Genomic DNA, 21,530 nt, shown 5'->3' with positions numbered 1-21,530 from the left:
CCTCATGGCCATCAGGCACTCAGCTATCTGTCTTAATGATGGAATCACCAACACCAACAACAGTCCTATACCTACCCTTCAGAACAGGAGGATGACACATTACCTGGAAGGTAGTCTCAGCAATGGGATCATTTCCTGCCATTGCAAGGTAATGCACTCCTTCCTAATAATTTTCCTTCACCAAAGCAATACTGGGGCTGCCATAATGGGGGCAGAACCACCTAATATATAATTGAAGATCTCCTCTTCATAACTCTCAGCCTCAGCTACTCCAGGTCTCCACTCTAGCTTACGGAGATCATATGCATTCGCTGAGAGCTAGGAGCTCTTTCCACTGGGTGCACATACACGACTTCTTTCCCAACTGGCAGATAATTGTATATGTGGCAGGCAGTGCAAAAGAACAGATAGCCCCCATCCTGCTGCTGGACTGCTGTCAGCATCTTTTTATTTTAACTGAGAGAAGGACTGAAATTTCAAAGCAAGCAATTAACCCAAAATTCTTATAGAGTTCTTTCTAAAACACAGGAGTTCTAATCATCTTCCAGAGAAAGCAAAAGAGAAATTGTACACAAGTAGGACTTTATGCAAGAGAGAAACTTTACAGCAAACAAAACCCACCCTCCACAAAATTAGGGAAGTGTGTATAAGAGAAAAAGGAAGAGAGTTGGGTGGGAATAAAAAAACCCCAAGATCTAGTTTTCAAGAATCAGATTTTATATAGCTAAAATAGAGTAAATTGAAAGAAAGAGAGAAAAATACCCAATTGCATCATTTAAAAAGGGAAGAGCAGGTTAACCAGCAAAACATTTTCAAAATGTTAAGTTTGGCCAGCTGCAGGGTAGGGCCTGTGACTGGCCACTCTCCCACACCGGCAACACTTACTCCATCCTTCAGGAAGACCGCGATGCCTCTGGAGGCCTCAGCCTCTGGCTTGCTGCCACCATCATCCTGCCTTCCCCACAAATCCCTTAGGCACGCGCCACACAGCCTTACTTAAGGGGCCAATAGCAGGAAAGCCCCGTGGCGACTGATGATGTCAGCAGGACTTCTGTATTTAAGGACTGTCCATGCCCCCTGTCATTGCCTCAGCAATGGGTCTTCTGCCTAGAAGTGGGAGTTGCTACAGCATATCTGTGACTTCCAGCCTGTTCCTGATTCCAGTCCAGCCTTACCTTCCAGCCCAGCCTCATCCAGCCTGGTTTTCCTTATTCATTTGTCCAGCATCCTCTGTGTGTCCATGTCGCCCTCAGCCTGACGCTCCGGATCTTGACGTCTTACTTGGACCTGACCACGATTGCCTGCCAACTGGAACTGACCCCTTGCTTGGAACTGACGATTCTTCCCTGCTGCTTGCCCTGACCTTGACCCTTCCCTGACTCACATAAGCCTGCTGTCTACACAGTCTCTGGTGTGTCTCTGGACTTTAAGTATCACCTTCACCCTAGGGACCCACCTTTGTCTTGCTGGCCACCAGAATCCAAGGGCTCAACCTGCAGAGGAGGTGGTTGGAAAAGTTGAAGCTCCAGAATGTCCCGCTACAGGGTGCATTTGCCAGCTGCCGACATAGGCCTCGGGGATTCCACCCGTGAGGCTGCGTCAAATATGCCGCAGCACTAAGTGCTCACACACCTCCTATCCCTTATACAAAATATATATTCAGAACCCTTGGCAGACTGCATGGCTTGATCATGTCCCTCTATAAAAGATAGGAGACCTCAGGTTTAACACCCTGCAAACATCTAGTGCATCTCATTCCTTCAGATTAAAATCACCCCCTACTTGGAAAAGTTATCCCCTTAGAATATAAACCCTGTGAGGAAGTGAACTATCTGCTGCACCTGATTATAACTCAGCATAAGCTCATAAGTTTGGAAAGATGAGTTATCAAATCTAAAGTCCTAAATCCAACCATAACATCAAACTGATAATTAAGAACTTGTACTAATCATCCACAATAAAGAGCACTTCCTTTAACATATAAAGTGTCTACTTTTCCCTGTCTGGTAGAGAATGAGGCAAATCCTGCTCACTCTTTTTAGTTTCTGATGTTTGATATCTTCTGTCTCCTGGAGAAACAGTACCTGGGCTCTTAATTTCTTGAACAGCATTCATTGTAAGGGACAAAGTGTAAGGGAATATACCCGCACCTTAAAACCCGCATGAGGAGTAAGACCAGTTCACCTTAGAAACAAATAAAAACTTGCTGGCTCACTGGAAGATCCCTCTTGTGGTTTAAAACAGACTGGGAGGAAACAGGAAGTAGAATAAGCTGGAAGCAGAGACAGAGAACCAGACAGGAAGCCAAGAGGGTGAGAGTTCACCTGGACCCAAAAACAGAGCTGCTTGCACTATTTCAGCTAGGGCTTTTGAATCTGTAAAAGGTTCAGTTGGGGAGTATGTGCTATATGGTACTAGGAAATTGGATGGCCTACAGCTGACTATTAATGTACCTTACTGGGGTGATCCTGGTGTGTCAGGAGAGAAACTGGAAGCTTTGTGAAGTAAAACGAATACATGTGTAATGTTCCCTTGTCTGTTTACCTTGTGCAGTGTTCCTGGGACTGGGACTGATCAGGTGGGATCCCCCAGGGCTGACTCCACGATCCCACATTCTTTATGCCTGCTGCCTCCACCTGGGGAAGAAGGGATTTCTCTCCCTTTACCCCGGAAAACAAATGAGACTGTGATCAAGGATGGCAGTTTGTACAAATATATACAGGTTTATTACACTATGTAAGTATATACACTTCTACATGACTTTGTACATCTCCAATAGGATATCAAACAGCACACCTATCTACTCGTGGTTAGTAGTCTCAGGCCACGCAACTATGTACATTTCTACAAGGTAGCAAGAACATTTAATATTTGGCTGTTTGGGGTTCTTGGTCCCCACAGTATACCACCATATGGAATAGAAGAGTCCTCTTGAGTTCCTGCTTAATCAATTATTTTTATTATCGCCCCCCCCCCCTTTTTATGAGTATGAACATGCACTGTCTGCCTTTTTTGTAGTGTTTGGTCGTACCACTAGGTTGGGGTATCATAGCCCAAACACAAAAAGACCATGTCAATAATATAACCTATGTATACGTCAATAATCTCTCGACCCCTGTACATATTACTCCTCTTGTACCTGTACATATTACTCCTTTTGTACCTGTTTTCACCCACCCACCCTCCCCCCCGCCCCCTCCCCTGTCTCGACCACCCCTACCCCTCTTTCCACAAGTTTGCTAGTTTTTGCTCTGTTTTCTGAGCTATGTTAAACACTGTTCCTTGTAAAGGCTTTGCCTATATATCCATTGTTGTAAGTTATCTGTAAACCGGCACGATGTGCAAACGGTTGCCGGTATATAAAATTAAATAAATAAATAAAATAAATAAATGTCTTTTTGTGTTTTCTTGTTTTGCAATTTACTATTTATTCAATTTTTCAATATTTACAAATAGTAAACATTTTACAATTCGTAGATCAAAATGAAATTAAACAAATCTTCCATTCAACATGAAATTTTCATATCATAGATTCATATCTACTTTTCCAAGAAATCCTTGGGGGGGGGGGGGGGTCTTTAATAGAGATGTGAATTGGAACCGGTTGTTGTTCTGATTCCGGTTCCAATTCACATCGTCAATTTTTTTTCGTGCGGCCCGATCGGGTTTTTTTTTTATCGGCTGTGCCCGAGCCGATAAACAAAAAACCCGCCCTGACCCTTTAAACAGCTCCCTTAGCTTCCCCCTCCCTCCTGACCCCCCCCCAAATGTTTTAAAATTACCTGGTGGTCCAATGGGGGTCCCGTGAGCGATCTCCCACTCTTGGGCCGTCGGCTGCTACTAATAAAAATGGCGCCGATGGCCCTTTGCCCTGTCACATGGTAGGAGCACTGGATGGCCCATGCCATTTTTAAAGATGGCGCCGGCTGTCCATTACTCCTACCATGTGACAGGGGCTGGCCAATGGCACGGATACCCTGTCACATGGTAAGGGCAAAGGGCCATCGGCACTATTTTTATTAGTGGCAACCGAAGGCCCGAAAGCGAGAGATTGCTCCCGGGACCCCCACTGGATCACCAGGTAATTTTAAAACGTTTTGGGGAGGGTTGGGAGGGTGGAGGAAGCTAAGGGAGCTGTTTTAAAGGGTCGGGTGGGTTTAGGGATTGTTTTTGTGTGCTGTTTTTCCCACCCACCCCCAAAATGATAAGAGAACCCCACAAATAATTTTGTGGGGTTTTCCTATCGGTTTCGGGGAGCCCCCGATTTCTGACAACTTTGAAAATATCGTACGATATTTTCAATCGTAGCATACCATAGGGAGTCCAATCCTAGCATACCATAGGGAGTCCAAAGCTATAACTTTAGGTTTCTCCATCGGAACAGCATTTCCAAACAGATTTCTGGGCCAGTTTTTTCCTTCCTGCTGTGTTCCCTCTCACCACCTCCTCGTTGGCCTCCACTTCCCCCTCTTCACTGCTCCTGGGTAAGTCACTCAGTTTAAGATTTTTTAAATCAGCAGAAAATCCAGGCAAAGAATACAGTCCTTGAGGACTTACCCAGCAATTGCAGCGTCAGGTGGAACCAGAGTTGGGGGGGGGGGGGGGTCGGGGGGGTCATTGGTGCGCCGGGACTAAGTGTGACCTCATCGGCCAGCAATGCTAACATCCACCCTACATCGGCATTTGCAGCGGCCTCTCTACCGGCATTTCCATTGGTACCATGGTAGCGAAGAAAGACTCAATCTTCAACTTGCCATCCTCCGATACCGGCAATGATGAGGCAATTACTTCTCTAAGTTTGGCCTTTCTCTTGGAGTGCGGCATTATGACAAAGAAATATTCAAAGAAATCAAGGAGAGAGCGACTTCACCAACTGTATCATGCAGCGGCCATCTTGGATCCTCCCCCCCTCGAGTGCCTGTTTTCCTAACACGCACCCAGTCACCGTCTTTTTGTGTTTTCTTAGCACAGCTGACTCATCTTTTCTGCCAGTGTGACAAGGAACAGCAGTCCTTTGAAAGGGGGCAGAATGAATGACTGCACTCGTGTCCACAGAGGAGTTCATTGTTTGTTACACGGCATGATTATTTACATGACTGATGCCAGATTCACTGTACAGAGTAGAGAATGAGGAGTCCTTCATATTATATAGGTTAGTTTTTCAGTGCAGTGATAGATATGGTGTACTATGTTCTAGGGTCCTGGCAGGAGTGATAACTATGAAGGCAGAAGTCCCTAGAATACTACATGACTGTTATGCTTTTTGCAGAGTTGCATACAATTGATATTGCAGCAATAGAGTCATGTATATGGCAAATAAGACTTGCCCAGTGTCCATTGTCCTGTGTTTAAGTGTTGTGAGATGTGAGGCCATGACAACAATGCAGGGACTGCATATTGAATGGTTAATGAAAGGGAACAATAGTAGTTAGCGAGGGTACTGCCAATATGGAAGTTGCATGAGCAAAACTCATTCCGTGAAGGAGAACAAAGTTTGCTGAGAAGAGGAAAAGTATTAGAAATTTGTATATTTTGACATAGGGCAATCTTTCATGCCTGATGTTGGTTTGTATCATGATATGACAGTGCCATTGTTACTTGCCACTGAAAAAAAATATATAAAGCTTCATTATAAGCCCTTTATCAGCCTATTTAGTTTCCTGAGGCTGACTTCTTTGATCTCAGAATAATGTTTTAAATATTTGCTCGATCCTCCCAAATAGTTGTTCACTATAGGTTCCCATAAAGAGAGAGTTAATATTTTATTGTGTTAAAGGAGCATGTGCAGTTGGACAGAAAGCACATTTTGTTCTTGCTATGTTCCTGCAGACATTTAAAGTTCATGGCTTAATTTACAAAGGAGGTTGTTGACTTTAATGTTTTCATGGTTAAGAAATGACCGTGATAAACAATTTTGCTAGGTTGAATAAAGTAAAGACTTGGATTCATTCCAGTTTTGTTATCAGTTAGAGGTTGTGACTATTTGACTGCTAGTTACCGTAAAATGAGCCCACTTGTTTCGTAGGAAAATAGTCACTGAATGAAGAACAAAAGACTACATTGTAAAGGCTTTTTTTTTTTGTCTGTTTTTTTAAATTAAATTTTCTTTTTAGCCACTGTGCATGTCCTGCTTTCAAATGAATAAATTATTGAGAGGCTTTCCTATTCTAGTTCTGTTGTATATTGGACCACACTAAGGATTTGTCTCTCCATTGATACTGATGGTTCAGATCAGTAGTGGTCCTTTCTGCTTAACCTAACCAGTTTGCAGATCTGCAACTAATCAATGAAATTGCACCTTAATGACCAACAAAAATCATATCACATTTTTCCAAAGCAAGGGGGATTTTCACTCCCCTCCCATTGGAGTAAGATCACAGGTTGATGAGGGATGCCAGACATCAAATGGAGTCTGCTCACAGATCCCAAAGATATATATAGTCCAACATACTGGAAAGCTTGAGCCACAGGAAAGTAGGCAGCGTCTCCAGGCGCAAACCCTATGGCTTTTAGCTGCAACTTGTGAAAGGGTGTGGCCTAGAAAAAGAGGGGTGTGGGGACGATGCTGAATCCTCAAATAGCCTCCAGATTCTTCTGCCCCCCCCCCCCCCCCCCCACCACCAAGGCAGCAACGCAGCTCTTCTAACTCTCCTGGAGAATTCTTTAACTTGGAGCTCCCCAAACCTGTGCCAGGGACCCCATAACAGGTCAGGTTTTCAGGATGTCCACAATGAATCTGCATGAGGAATCTGCATGCATTGGAGATCTATTGTATGCAAATTTCTCCCATATACATTGTGGATATCCTGAAAACCTGACTGATTGTGGGGTTCCTAACACAGATCTGACAAGCTCTGATTTAACTTCTCTAAAGGTTCTGATGCATCCCCTGCTGGCAGAGCACGCCTGCTGCTAACTCAAAGGGATGCACTGAACTGCACCATTCCCTGTCTAAGAATATGCAATTTAGCTTAAGTAAGGGAAAGGGGCCTTGCAGAGATATTGCATGAATGAGGCATGAATTGCGCTGTTTTGAAAAATTGCTTATGTAGGCTTGAAGATGTGCAAATGCAATATAGAAACATAGAAACATAGAAACATAGAAATGACGGCAGAAGAAGACCGAATGGCCCATCCAGTCTGCCCAGCAAGCCTCACACATTTTTTCTCTCATTCTTATCTGTTACTCTTAGCTCCTTGTTCTATTCCCCTTCCACCCCCACCATTAATGTAGAGAGCAGTGATGGAGCTGCATGCAAGTGAAATATCTAGCTTGATTAGTTAGGGGTAGTAGGGGCAGTAACCGCCGCGATAAGCAAGCTACACCCATGCTTATTTGTTTTACCTAGACTATGTTGTACAGCTCTTGTTGGGTTTTTTTTTTTTTTTTTTTTTTTTTTTTTCTTCTCCCCTGCTGTAGAAGCAGAGAGCCATGCTGGATATGCATTGAAAGTGAAGTATCAGGCACATTTGGTTGGGGTAGTAACCGCCGTAACAAGCCAGCTACTCCTCGCTTTGTGATTGCGAATCCTTTTTTTTCTTCACCCCTGTCGTTGAAGCTATGCAGGATATGCGTGAAGCATCAGTTTTTTTTTTTTGTTTTTGTTTTTTTTTTTCCCCCTGCCCTTGAAGCAGAGAGCTATGCTGGAAATGCGTGATGTATCAGTCTTTCTCCCATGCCGATGCAGGAGAGAACCATGCTGGATATGCATGGAAAGTGAAGTATCAGGCACATTTGGTTTGGGGTAGTAACTGCCGTAACAAGCCAGCTACTCCCCGCGTTTTGAGTGCGAACCCTTTTTCTTCTCCTTTGCCGTTGTAGCAGAGAGCTCTGCTGGATGTGTGAAGTATCAGTTATTCTTCTCCCCTGTCATTGAAGCAGAGAGCTATGCTGTATATGCATTGAAAGTGAAGTATCAGGCATATTTGGTTTGGGGTAGTAACCGCCGTAACAAGCCAGCTACTCCCCTCTTTATGAGTGCAAATCCTTTTTTCCATTACCTCTTGCTGTTGAAGCTTAGAGCGATGTAGGAGTCACAGTAAGCATGTGTATGTTTATTTAGTAAGGGTATTGTGTCAATAGCCATCATTCTGGCGAGTCACCCACTCTTCATTGGTGGCCTCTTGACTTTATGGATCCGCAGTGTTTATCCCACGCCCCTTTGAAGTCTTTCACAGTTCTGGTCTTCACCACTTCCTCCGGAAGGTCATTCCAGGCATCCACCACCCTCTCCGTGAAGAAATACTTCCTGACATTGGTTCTGAATCTTCCTCCCTGGAGCCTCAAATCGTGACCCCTGGTTCTGCTGATTATTTTCCTACGGAAGAGGTTTGTCGTTGTTTTTGGATCATTAAAACCTTTCAAGTATCTGAAAGTCTGTATCATATCACCTCTGCTCCTCCTCTCCTCCAGGGTGTACATATTTAGATTCTTCAATCTCTCCTCGTACGTCATCCTATGAAGATCCTCCACCTTCCTGGTCGCCCTTCTCTGTACCGCTTCCATCTTGTCTTTGTCTTTTTGTAGATACGGTCTCCAGAACTGAACACAGTACTCCAGGTGAGGCCTCACCAAGGACCTGTACAAGGGAATAATCACTTCCCTTTTCTTACTTGATATTCCTCTCTCTATGCAGCCCAGCATTCTTCTGGCTTTTGCTATCGCCTTGTCGCATTGTTTCGCTGTCTTCATATCATTAGACACTATCACCCCAAGGTCCCTCTCCTGCTCCGTGCTCATCAGCCTTTCCCCCCCCATCGAGTACAGTTCATTCGGATTTCCACTCCCCATATGCATGACTTTGCACTTCTTGGCATTGAATCTCAGCTGCCATATCTTCGACCACTCTTCCAGTTTCCTTAGATCCCGTCTCATTCTCTCCACTCCTTCCGGCGTGTCCACTCTGTTGCAGATCTTAGTGTCATCTGCAAAAAGACAAACCTTACCTTCTATCCCGTCCGCAATGTCGCTCACAAAGATATTGAACAGGACCGGTCCCAACACCGATCCTTGCGGCACACCACTTAAAACCGCTCTCTCTTCAGAGAAGGCTCCATTTACCATCACACATTGTTTTCTGTCCGTCAACCAATTTGCAATCCAGGTCACCACATCGGCACTCACTCCCAAGTTTCTCGTTTTATTCACCAGTCTCCTGTGCGGAACCGTATCAAAAGCTTTGCTGAAATCCAAGTAAATGACATCCAGTGCTCTTCCTTGATCCAATTCCTTGGTTACCCAGTCAAAAAAGTCAATCAAATTTGTCTGACAGGATCTTCCCCTGGTGAATCCATGCTGCCTCTGGTCCATCAATTCTCCAGACTGTAGATAGTTGACTATTCTCTCTTTCAGCAGTGACTCCATTACTTTTCCCACCACCGAAGTGAGGCTAACCGGTCTGTAGTTGCCTGCCTCTTCCCTGTTCCCACTCTTGTGAAGCGGGACCACCACCGTTCTTCTCCAATCACTCGGCACCACTCCCGTTTCTAGGGATCTATTGAACAGGTCACACAGCGGACCCGCCAGAACATCTCTGAGCTCCCTCAATATCCTTGGATGAATCCCATCAGGCCCCATGGCTTTGTCCACTTTCAGGTTCTTTAGTTCTTCCCACACATTTTCTACTGTAAAAGGATTTTCATCTATTCCCCTTCCCTCCAGTTTCTTGTTGTTTAGAGATGGTCCTTCTCCAGGGTCTTCTTTAGTGAACACAGAGCTGAAGTATTCGTTTAATATTTCTGCCATTTCTTCGTCTCTCTCTACACATTGATCATTACCACCTTTCAATTTCACTATACCACTTTGGACCTTTCTCTTTTCGCTGATGTATCTGAAAAATGTTTTGTCACCATTTTTTATCTCCTTGGCAATCCTCTCTTCCGCTTGACTCTTTGCCAACTTGATTAATTTCTTTGTCTCCCTCAGTTGATACAAATATTCTTCTTTGTGCTCCTCCCTTTGGGATCCTTTATATTTCTTGAATGCTGTTCTTTTAGCTTTAATTTTGTCAGCCACCTCCATTGAGAACCAGATAGGTTTCAGTTTTCTTTTGCTTTTCTTTACATTTCTAACATATAGAGCAGTTGCCTTGGTGATTGCTCCTTTTAGATTGGTCCACTGCTGATCCACATCTCTCTCGTTCTCCCATCCTTTAAGTTCTTCCTCCAGGTAGTTCCCCATTTCCTCAAAGTCTGTGTTTTTGAACTGTAAAACTCGGGTCTTTGTGGTTCTTTTCCCTATTATTTTAGTGATATTAAACCATACCGTTTGATGATCACTGCTGCTGAGGTGGGCGCCCACCTGGACATCTGAGACATTATCTGCATTAGTGAGCACTAAGTCGAGTATAGCTCCTTCTCTCGTGGGTTCCAACACCATTTGTTTGAACAAAGATACTTGCATGGCATCCACTATCGCTCTACTATTTTTAGTTTCTGCAGATGGGATTTTCCAGTCTACATCTGGCATATTAAAGTCACCCACGATCACCACTTCTCCCTTCTTACCTATCTTATGGATGTCTTTAACCAGATCTCTGTCCAGCTCTTCCTTTTGGTTTGGAGGCCTGTAAACCACTCCAATATAAATGGATGCTCCGTCATCGTTTTTTAGGTCGACCCATAGAGCTTCTTCAATACCCCAACTTCCTTGTAGCTCAGTTGCTTGGATGTTGTTTCTGACATAATCTGACATATCTGACATATCATTCCACATAGTGAAGTAAAAAAAACCAAAAGGGAATGAAGCTTGGGAACATAACTTCAGTTTATTAAAATCTATATCCTTCCATGTAAATATTCTGATTGCAATGTCACATTGCAGTGATTTTCATTTCTAGCTTATATTATATAACTGTCTTTTCTGTTGGAAATTTTGAATCTCCCTTTGTTCTTGTTGATGTTTTAAAAATTAAATAAATCTCATTGCACTAAAAAAAAAAAAAAGTTTATTAAAATCAAGATCTTTCTTCTTAAAGCTGCAGTCCTACATGCATTAGTCAAAATATAAATTTCCCAGTTGTCTGGCTTATGGTCTCCCCACTTTTCCCTCACCAGGAACTCTTCTTCTAAGGCTTCTTTCTTTGTGTAGCATAGGTATATTTGATTTGATGTATTTGCTTATATTCTGTTTTCTAGAAATACATTTTCTGCACCACACAGATCACAAAATCTCGAACAATAATATAACAAATGAATAGATCAAAAGATGTGTCCAACATAAAACAAATACCTCTTTAAAATGCCCTAATCCAAGGCATCATAATGATAGCATAATTTAAACATCAAATAATTTATCATAAAATTAATATTTACATGAAATAAATATAAGAACATAAGAACATAAGAATATGCCTTGCTGGGTCAGACCAAGGGTCCATCAAGCCCATCATCCTGTTTCTAACAGAGGCCAAACCAGGCCACAAAAACCTGGCAACTGTAAATTAACAGTTTGAAAAATTCTAAAATGAAAAATAACTTAAGAAAGGTTTTAAGTGTTTATAAATAATATCTGAAATGTTATAACACCATCTAATAAAAAATGTAAGATCATAAATATAACTACAGCTTGTACTTGAACATTTGAAGGCATCCGAGATGTAATACAGATGCAGGGCTGACTCTTCTTTGAAACTTCCCTCTTTCTGTGGTTGCTCTCCGGCTGTTAATACTGTATTTCTAGTTTACAAGTCAGAAGAAGTGAAGCTTACATAGGCTTTTGCCAATGGTTGGCACAGAAATAACTTTATTTTTAGAGCCTACAATGTCCAACTATGCAAAAAGACCATTCTGAAATCTATGGAACAAGTCTAACCTATTCCGTTAACTGGATAAGTCTGAATATCGCTAGTTATCCAAATAAGCAGCACCGCTCAGTTACGCCCACTATCTGCCCACTGACTATCCTGATAATTACTTAGCCAGATAAGTGACTTATCCAGGTAAGCAGTGTTCAGCAACTTTTGCATATCAGGGTCCTTGTAAATAGGGAGTCTTATATATCAGCACAGGAATGGTAAAAGTGATGAGAAAGGGGTAAATTGGTTCCTGCTAACTGCCAAATGAATTATAGAAAACACGAGTGATAATCCTGTCCGTTTAAAGGGGTTGGTAAGACCCTGCTGTATTTCCAGATTCAGTCCTCAAATGCAGCAGCTCAGAATGCAGAGGGTTTATTTTCTCAGAGCAATGGGAATATCATGTGACTTGCATGCATGTGAGAATCTGCATGCTAATAGCAATCAGGATTATACCTAGGAGAAGGTTTTAAAAAATAACTGCCCTTAACATTTTGATGTTTAAAATAAGCTTTAAAATTTAATATAATGTAATATAATGGTTTCAAACACTAGTCATCATGGGCCGCAAACTGATCTTATATACTGTACGTAAATTGACTGTAAACGAGAGCCTCTGCATACAAATAATTCTCATGAATATTCATTGTAGGTCTCCTAAAATCAGACCTGTCTGTGGCTTTGAGGACTGGAGTTTGAGACCCTCTAGAGCAGTGGTTTCAATCCAGTCCTCAAAACCCACTTACCTAGTCAGGTTTTCAGGATATCCCTAATGAACGAGATGCATTAGGCCTAAGAACCAGGTTGTCTAGGTGGGTCCTGGGGACTGGATTGAAAGTCACTGCTCTAGAGGCTTTTATTCAAGCCATGTCCCCATTTTAAAATGCCAGCAGCTTGGAAGGCATGTGTCCAACCCTCCCATGACAGGTTTTCCATTGCAAGGACAGCTATAGACAGGTTTAGAAAGAAAGTGTAAAGAATAATATTCTGTAGATCATACAATGAATTATTCAACTTTGTAATAAAAAAAACAAAACATAAAAACAAACTAACCAAAGGAGCATGGCTTCCGAGTATGTGACTTTGGCAAACCATGTATCAATACTGTGTCTTACCCTGTGATGGGAATGCACCATTAGGGCGATTTTACTGCTCTGTGTAACTTGACCTGTGGGGCACTATGGCTGGAACTGGAGTTCTCCTTTGCACAGGGTTTCAGATGGCTTCAGGTCACCAGGGGCAGTCTCAGCATTCCTGGGGGGGGGGGGGGGTAAAATGAGGACTGGCTCAGCCTGTCCCTGATGGCTTGAAGCCATCTGCTAGGTAACCCTACCCTTGCATCTTCTCGGAGCCCTTTTAGTGATGAAAGCTGGTACTGCTCCCCTCCGTGTTCACCTCTTATAGACACCTCAGTTGAGACAGTTTTGAATGCTGCTGAGCAAGTGTGGTTTATTTTTGGTGAAAGGTAGTGAAAATTAAAAAAAAAACAAACCTGCCTTACACACATCTCTTCAGTTAGTCATAGAACGGATGAAAGACGTTATGAGGAAAACCATTCTCAATAAGATAAGAAAACCTGTTTTTGAGAATCATGGGGGAAAGAAACAGGAAACGAAAAATATTAAAATTGGGGTGACAGGAATAAAAAAAGAAAAAGGGAGTAACAGCCAGTAAAATTAAACAAAATGCTGCATACAGTATACTTACATCCCAAGTGCAAGATAATGATGGGAAACAAGATTGCAAAGCATAATAATGCACCTGTACAGTGTGTTGTATGGAAGATTAACTGCAATTAAACTCATGATTAACATGGTTGGCTCCTTAATCACAGGGTACTACTTCCTGTTAGACTATTTACTACTTGTTTTCAGCTCCCACTGATGATCCCTTCTATGAATATATTGTTCATAATGTAGGCACGCCTATGTGGGATAACAGAGGTCAGTAACCTGTCATTTTGACACTCTGCCCAATAAAGCAACATCTACTTCCATTATGTTGGCAGGCCAGGCTAGGAGGGGAAGGGAGAGCCTTGGCACTGTTACTACTACTTATCTTTTCTTTAGCATTACTAGATGTCTGCATTACTGTACAGGTACACATAAGAGAGAGTCCCTGTTCTGTGGATCTTACGATCCAGTCAAGACACACAGACCAGACAAATAAGAGACTTCAGAAAAAAAAACCTGGTTAAAATCAATAAGACTGCTTGACTTGGATTTCAGCAACACTTTTGATACTGTCCTGCACAGGAGGTTCATGAATGAGCAGCCTGGGCATGGACCCCATGGTGGTGAACTGGATTAGAAACTGGCTGAGTGACAGATAGAGATTAGAGGTAATTGGAATTAACTCTGAGGAAAGAGGTGTGCAGGTAGTGTCCAATATGTTTGTGAGCAATACTGTGGCAGGCTTAGAAGGAAAAATGTGTCTTTTGGCATATGGCACTAGGATGTGCAACCAGGGACAAATTTAAAATCAGGGAAATGACCAGCAAAGGGGAGTTCCCTCCCAAGCTTATCAGAGGTGCCAGAGACCTAGAACAACCCCTACCCCGGCCAACTCCTTCCTTCTCTAGGTATCCCATCCTGACCTCAGAGCTGCAGCGCAGCAACCAGTGTCAACCCCACAGCAACAGCCTGCCAACCCTCACACATGGGCAGGCTCTGCGGTGACCCCACACACCGCACACAGGTAAATGGAAGCTCGAGCAGAGGAGGAAGAGGCAGGGCCAGCGCAGGACCTTTCAGCATGTGAGGGCTCGCAGGCCCTGAGCTGAATTTGGTCGGCATTGCTGCTGCTGCTGCTGCTGTGGGGTAAGTGCTGAAATGGTAGCAGGCCCAGCTGATGCCATAGCAGCACTGGCAATCCAGCGCCTATGAAGATTTGATACCCAGAAGCAGTTGCCTATATCACCTATGCCTAAATCTGGGTCTGTCTGCAACAGAGTTGGCATCCCTGACGGGAGTATTTGATTATTTAAAATATATATATTCCGCTCATAGTAATACAGTTATGCTGAATGGATTACAAAATTACATTAAAACCATATAAAACTTTGATAAAATGAGGAAATTAGTTAGAAAAAAACTGAAAAGTGCAGCTGCAAAGGTTAAAAGTGTTCAACAGGCTTGGACATTGTTTAAAAATATAATCCTAGAGTCGCAGTCCATATGTATTCCGCGCATTAAGAAAGGTGGAAGGAAGGCAAAACGATTACTGTCATGGTTAAAAGGTGAGGTGAAAGAGGCTATTTTAGCCAAAAAAACATCCTTCAAAAATTGGAAGAAGGATCCTTCTGAAGAAAATAGGATAAAACATAAGCATTGTCAAGGTAAGTGTAAAACATTGATAACGATAAGACAGGTGAAGAGAGAATTTGAAATGAGTTGGCCATAGAGGCAAAAACTCATAATAAAAACTTTTAAAAATATATCCAAAGCAAGAAACCTGTGAGGGAGTTGGTTGGACCATTAGATGACAGAGGGGTTAAAGGGGCTCTTAGGGAAGATAAGGCCATTGCAGAAAGACTAAATGAATGATTTGCCTCCGTGTTTACTAATGAGGATGTTGGGAAGATACCAATGGTTTTCAGGGGTGATGACTCAGACGAACTGAACGAAATCACTGTGAACCTGGAAGATGTAGTAGGCCAGATTGACAAATTAAAGAGTAATAAATCACCTGGACCAGATGGTATGCATCCTAGGGTTCTGAAGGAACTAAAAAATGAAATTTCTGATCTATTAGTTAAAATTTGTAACCTATCATTAAAATCATCCATTGTACCTGAAGACTGGAGGGTGGCCAATGTAACCCCAATATTTAAAACAGGCTCCAGGGGCGATCCGGGTAACTATAGACCAGTGAGCCTGACTTCAGTGCCGGGAAAAATAGTGGAAACTATTCTCAAGATCAAAATCGTAGAGCATATAGAAAGACATGATTTAATGGGACACTGTCAACATGGATTTACCCAAGGGAAGTCTTGCCTAACAAATCTGCTTCATTTTTTTGAAGGGGTTAATAAACATGTGGATAAAGGTGAACCAGTAGATGTAGTGTATTTGGATTTTCAGAAGGCGTTTGACAAAGTCCCTCATGAGAGGCTTCTATGAAAACTAAAAAATCATGAGATAGGACGCGATGTCCTTTCGTGGATTACAAACTGGTTAAAAGACAGGAAACAGAGAGTAGGATTAAATGGTCAATTTTCTCAGTGGAAAAGGGTAAACAGTGGAGTGCCTCAGGGATCTGTACTTGGACCAGTGCTTTTCAAGATATATATAAATGATCTGGAAAGGAATACGACGAGTGAGGTTATCAAATTTGCGGATGATACAAAATTATTCAGAGTAGTTAAATCACAAGCAGACTGTGATACATTACAGGAGGACCTTGCAAGACTGGAAGATTGGGCATCCAAATGGCAGATGAAATTTAATGTGGACAAGTGCAAGGTGTTGCATATAGGGAAAAATAACCCTTGCTGTAGTTACACGATGTTAGGTTCCATATTAGGAGCTACCACCCAGGAAAAAGATCTAGGCATCATAGTGGATAATACTTTAAAATCGTCGGCTCAGTGTGCTGCAGCAGTCAAAAAAGCAAATAGAATGTTAGGAATTATTAGGAAGGGAATGTTTAATAGAACAGAAAATGTCATTATGCCTCTGTATCGCTCCATGGTGAGACCGCACCTTGAATACTGTGTACAATTCTGGTTGCCGCATCTCAAAAAAGATATAATTGCGATGGAGAATGTACAGAGAAGGGCTGCCAAGATGATAAGGGGAATGGAACAGCTCCCTTATGAGGAAAGACTAAAGAGGTTAGGACTTTTCAGCTTGGAGAAGAGACGGCTGAGGGGGGATATGATAGAGGTGTTTAAAATCATGAGAGGTCTAGAACGGGTAGATGTGAATCGGTTATTTACTCTTTCGGATAATAGAAAAACTAGGGGGCACTCCATGAAGTTAGCATGTGGCACATTTAAAACTAATCGGAGAAAGTTCTTTTTCACTCAACACACAATTAAACTCTGGAATTTGTTGCCAGAGGATGTGGTTAGTGCAGTTGGTATAGCTGTGTTTAAAAAAGAATTGGATAAGTTCTTGGAGGAGAATTCCATTACCTGCTATTAATTGAGTTGACTTAAAAAATAGCCACTGCTATTACTAGCAATGGTAACATGGAATAGACTTAGTTTTTGGGCACTTGCCAGGTTCTTATGGCCTGGATTGGCCACTGTTGAAAACAGGATGCTGGGCTTGATGGACCCTTGGTCTGACCCAGTATGGCATGTTCTTATGTGTATCCTGAAAAATGGGCTGCTTTAGTTCTGGGTATATATATCTAGTGTCTTAGTAGGTAGGGATATCTTTTATAGGATAAACAAAAAAAATGTTGTAGTGAATGAGCTTTCTAAGACCTAACAGGTCCCATCGTCAGAACCTGTAAAAGTAATTGCAAACTATGAAGACTCCATTTGTCTCCAGAACCAGTTCGGCTACTAGAAAGGCATAGGGACGGTAACTTTCAAACCGGCACATGGGTGCACATTTGTGTGCATGCGTCAGTACGTACTCAGAGGCGTAGCTATTTTATAACTTGCATGTGTATATGTACCTGTTATAAAATAGCCTGGGTGCGTGCACATATGCCCCAAATTTTAAGTGGGTGCATGCATGAACACGCAAATCCCACTTCTACCGCATATGTCATGGAATTTTAAAAGGGATGCGCATCTACGCCATTTCCAGTTTACCAGTTCATCCGCCAGTTCACCCAGTTAACAGCTAGGTCATCCAACCTACCCTAGTTTGATAGCCTATCCTCCACCAATTACCCCAGACCCTTTAAGCTCCTCAGGAATGGCTCAATCCTTTTATGTATTTATTTATTTATTATTTATTTAACATTTTTATATACCGGGATTCATGCAAAATTTGCATATCGTCTCGGTTTACATTGTAACTGAAAAACAAGCATGAAGAATGCAAATTACATGGAACAGGGCATTAAAACTTGGGACAGAATACACAGTAGAGATGTGCTTCGTTTTTTTCTACCGGGTCGTTTTTGAGTCAAACGCTTCAGGGTAAAGTTCGTTTTTCCTCGGTTAGTTTTTTGGAAAAATGAACAAAAACTAAACAGGGAAAAATGAAACCAGCCCAAAAAACGACACGGGAAAACGAAGCTAAAAAAACCCCACCCCAAGCAATAAATTAACTTTAATACATTAAATACAACCCCCCCCCCCCCCATCCCGATCCCTCCCCAAGACTTACTAACATCCGTGGTGGTCCAGCGGGGTCCCGCGAGAGATTTCTCCCTCCATGCCGTTGGGCTGTCTGGCCTGCCTCGATCAAAATGGCGCCAATAGCCTTTGACCTACTATGTCACAGGGGCTACTGGTGCCATTGGTCATCTCCTGTCACATGGCCATCGGCGTCATCTTGTGCTCCTACCAGGGGCTGACCAATGGCACCGGTAGCCCCTGTGACATAGTAAGGGCAAAGGCTATCGGCGCCATTTTGATTACTGGCAGCCGACGTTCCGAGTGCAGGAGGTCACTCCCGGATCTCCGCTGGACCACCAGGGTCTGAAATGATATGTTGTATTCGAGGGGGATCGCGATGCGTTTCGCGAACCCACGAATACAATGAATAGGGACTTATATGTTGCGAATTGCCAATGTGTTACAAACGAATGCACATCCCTAGAACCTGACCAAAAGATACCTCAGGGAACACGTGCTATGGAATACCAGATGTACTTTATTGGAGGAGGTCAATTTATTTCTTTGGCTATGAATTCAGCGTTTGAGCATATTAACCATCTATTGTTAATGTGTTGTGTATAAGATCTAGGACTGCAGCCAAGAGCTTTGAAGTGTTATCTTTTCTTATTTGAGTGACTGTACTTCTAAAGTTACTTGGGAGCAATCAGTTTCTACTTTAAAATCTTTAGTTTGTGGGGTCCCACATGGTTCCTTATTGGCCCCCGTTTTAGTCAACTTATATTTGGAAGCATTAGCTACCATAATACAGGAGCAAGGGATTAGTCGTTTGCCTCAGGCACAGGACAGAGATTGTTTTGTGCAACAGCTGGAGACCCTCTGGACCTCAGGTACCATTTTGGGGAAAGGGCTTCCACCATGATTAGGATACCCAACCCGCCTCTTTTTCTCTCCAAAGAGGGGACATTTATTTGTCCTGTCTTTGGAAGGAAAACAGTCTCAGGGACCAGTCTAAGAGACACTTCCACAGAGGAGTAAAGGATCTAAACCAGTGGAGCTCAGTCTGTATGGAAACAAGTATTCATGGCCATCGAGTATTTTTGATCAATCAAAACAAAACAAACTTTAACTTAGAACATCCATCAGTGAGTCCAGCCTGTTATTTCCAAGGTAGCTGTTCTGAAGAGTTGATAGTAACACACAGGGAAGGGATTCCACCTATGCCTTGGGCCTTGAAGGCCCCATTGGGAAAGAACCCAGACCATGCAGCAAAAAGACTGGTGATTGTAAATATGGGACTTAGCCGCAGGATTAATTGTGGCCCCAGCAAAGTTCAGAAATCATCTTGATTTGGGGGTTACATGTTGACAGGCCTCACTCAGCATATGCAATAAGTCATTAATTAACAAAATAGTTTGGGGTCCCAAAAATCATGTGAATCATCTCAAATCAGCATGGGAAAGGTAATGTCATCAGTTATGTGTCATTGAAAAACTCCCAGTCATTTATATGATGTTGTGGACTCTGTAAACAACATAGAGAGAGCCATAAGCATGGTGGCCCCAAACTTTAGGCCAGCACTCCTAGCCTCCAATTAATCATCAGCAATGATTGCATTCATAAAAATGTACTCTTCCTTTGCTGTTTTGAAGAGTTTGATCTCCCCTTGGTGGAAAACATCGAGGTGGGTGGCATATTATAAAGTGAAGCGTATCCCTTTTTGAAACAGCTAAGAGCAATAAGGTTTAATTTTTCATTGGTTGGCAACCCCTTGGTGCAAGAAATCCTGGAACATCAGTATTTTCTGTCCATCAAGCTCTAATTTCTTCAATGAATGGTATGCCTGGAACAATTTAGCTTTATTGGCATAATTCAGAATTTGTGCTACTACTGGTCTGGGCTTCCCCTGACTTTTGGCTGGCCAGCCTTCATGGTGTATATCTGCTTGAAGTGCAGCTGCAGCTGCCTCAGTGGTCCCATTTGCTCCGCAGAACAGTTTCACACATCTTCTGCAAATCATGATCCTTCACAGACTCCAGGATACTGATGAAACAAATGTTTTTCCTTTGACTTCTATTCTCTTGATCATCAAGCCTCTTCTCCAGTAAGTCATTCTTTTTCTGAGGTTGCCAAATCTGCTCCTGCAGGTCTAGCAGTGTTGCCCTCCTGCTCCCCTAGTTTGGTGTCGGTTGTGATTTGCTGATTATAAACTGCAATGGTCTCACAAAATTCCTCCATTGTTGACTGAAATTTTGCTAATTTGTCTTCCAGAACTTTGATAACATTTGATAAGATGTTTTGCCACCTCTTCTGACATAAGTTCTGTGGATATTTTTTTCTATTTGTGCATAGGTACTCAGCATTTGTCTTCTTAATGCCTCACTTTTCTCTTTTTTTTTTTTTTACAACAAAGTTATCCATGTAACTAGTAGCATATAGTTTATAAAACACTCACTCCAGGCATGAAATAAAAAGAGCTGGCCTTTGTAAAAATTAGAAGTTATTGTTGAATAGCCACAGGAACTAGGGAATCACATCTGCCTCTTTAGCCTGCTATCACCTGACCTGGGTATGGAGCTATTAATTCTTTGTGTATCAACATGGCTATTTTATATTTGGTAATTGGACAGGAAGCCAATGGAGTGACACAAAAATTGGTGTTATATGTTCTTTAACGCTAGTGCTAATGTTTGCATATTGTCTCATTCTGTGCAGTCTGCAGTGCCCTAAGGATAAGTGCAGGGATCCTAAGGTAGATAGGATTGTAATAGTCCAAGGTGGTAAAGATCAATGGCTGTAATAGTATTTAAAAATATTCCATGTTTAATAATGCTTTAGCCAGTGCACTATGTGTGGTTTAAAGACAATCTCCTTATTTACAGCCTATTTGTATCCACAAGAATAGATACAATTTGAGCCACACACCAAGATTTTTGACCTGTGATGAAATCTGTATACTATAACTAACAAAGCTAAAACTAAATGGAACATTCTGTAATGGGAATTGACTAAGTAAATAATGACTTCAGTTTTATCTATATTGAGGGAAAGCTTATTATAATAGAGCCACTGTTTAACTGTTGATGGGTAGGTAGATACCAGAGACAGTTGCCTAGCCAAGTAGCAATTTTGGGCACAAAAAACCTGGTTGTCATGTGCATAGATTTTATACCCTACACCCAGTCCTGACAGAAGCTTACAGATCGGTGCTAAATAGATGTTGAATAATATGGCCATCAGAGCAGAGCCCTGCAGCACACCAGTGTTCATCGGGTCCTAGGATGAAACAGCAGTGTCCAGCCTGACTTGCTGCAAACAATCAGACAGATAGGAAGTAAACCATTTAAGCATCACTTCTGATAAACTGATGTTCCATATTAGGTGCTACTACCCAAGAAAGAGATCTAGGCATAGTGGATAACACATTGAAATCGTCGGTTCAGTGTGCTGCGGCAGTCAAAAAAGCAAACAGAATGTTGGGAATTATTAGA

The sequence above is a fragment of the Rhinatrema bivittatum genome, chromosome 2 (assembly GCF_901001135.1).
Source record: "Rhinatrema bivittatum chromosome 2, aRhiBiv1.1, whole genome shotgun sequence".
NCBI lineage: Eukaryota > Metazoa > Chordata > Amphibia > Gymnophiona > Rhinatrematidae > Rhinatrema > Rhinatrema bivittatum.
Note: the sequence above shows the minus strand (reverse complement) of the source record.